The 1376-nt window shown below is 35.7% G+C and overlaps 1 protein-coding gene across 2 annotated transcripts in view; it reads left to right on the top strand.

The window, feature by feature from the left end:
- LOC106880962 (sphingomyelin phosphodiesterase) overlaps positions 1-1376 on the top strand; it is a 76991-nt gene that overhangs the window by 1678 nt on the left and 73937 nt on the right. The gene's annotated exons all lie outside the window — the stretch shown is intronic.

Genomic DNA, 1376 nt, shown 5'->3' with positions numbered 1-1376 from the left:
TCAAGGGAACAGCATGCTTGTGAAATTAAAGGGCGTTGCTGAGCACTGCACAGACACATGTACTCTTAATGTAGTTCTCAGGGAGATTCAGCGTGACACAAAGTGTGACATGGCCGGCCCTTTGAAATACAGGTACTACTCATTTTTGCTAGCTGAGTGTACTGGATCAGCGTGAAATAAAGTGTCTTGCTCAAGGACACAATGTATTGCCAAGAATTGAACTCATGACCTTACAATCCTGAGCCGAATGCTTGAACCACTAAGCCAAACACACATATATATGTATATATATGCCTTCACACACACAAACACACACACACACACACATACACACACACACACACACACACACACACACACACACACACACATGTATAAAACTTACTTGGAAATGGATGCATGGCGTTCAATCATATAATAATATAAATAAGATATATATGCATATATACATACGTATATGTACATACTTATTTTTTGTTGTTTACATTCTGTGACGTCCTGTGCCTACATATGCATATATTTATTATTTATATTATTATTATATGATTGAACACCATGCATCCATTTCCAAGTAAGTTTTATCTTAATAATTCTGATGCGACACTTTCTATTCTATTCTATTCCATTCTATTATTTTATTACTCTTTCATTTCCTCTCTTCTATTACTCTATTATTCTATCACTCTTTCGGTTTCTCTCTTCTTCTCTCTAATTCTTTTTATCTCCCCTCTCCCCCTCTCATTTTTTCTCTCCCTTTCGCCGTTCTCTGTCTGTCACTCTCTCTCCCTCACTCTTCTTCCTTTGCTCTCTCATTGCTCCCACATGACCATCGGCCATCTTTCTTTCCCTAACTTGTGTTCTTTCTCTCCTCTTGATACAGCTGGACGAATCAAACGTATTCTTGTCTGTGTCCTGTCCAAGCTTGTTTCTTTGTGTTTGCTACTTCACTTTGTTTAGGTTTAGTAGCCCTTCCTGTTTGTTTTCGCTGTTCTGTTATTGTTACCAATTTTGACCCTCTGCAAAATCCCAAATTTTATTTAATTTGCTTTGCCGGAGCAACTGTTTTATCGAAGCGTATCTTGTGAACTGCTCGAAATACTGATTAGAAAAACAGCCGACAACTGATGAAGGGTCGTTCTTTATGTTGCATGCCTTGTTTTTCATTTGTTTCCTTCATTGTTTGCAAAAAAAAGTTCATATTCCATGTATTCGTTTTTCGTATTCCATATTTTCGTATCTTTTGTTGTTTACGTTCTGTGATGTCCTGTGCCCACATATGCATACGTATATGTGTAAGTATGTACATATACATATGTATATATATATATATATATTATTTATATTATTATACATATATATATATATATATATATATA

This window comes from Octopus bimaculoides, chromosome 3 (genome assembly GCF_001194135.2).
Source record: "Octopus bimaculoides isolate UCB-OBI-ISO-001 chromosome 3, ASM119413v2, whole genome shotgun sequence".
NCBI classification, from domain to species: Eukaryota; Metazoa; Mollusca; class Cephalopoda; order Octopoda; family Octopodidae; genus Octopus; species Octopus bimaculoides.
Note: the sequence above shows the minus strand (reverse complement) of the source record. Positions and strands in the feature narration are given on the sequence as shown.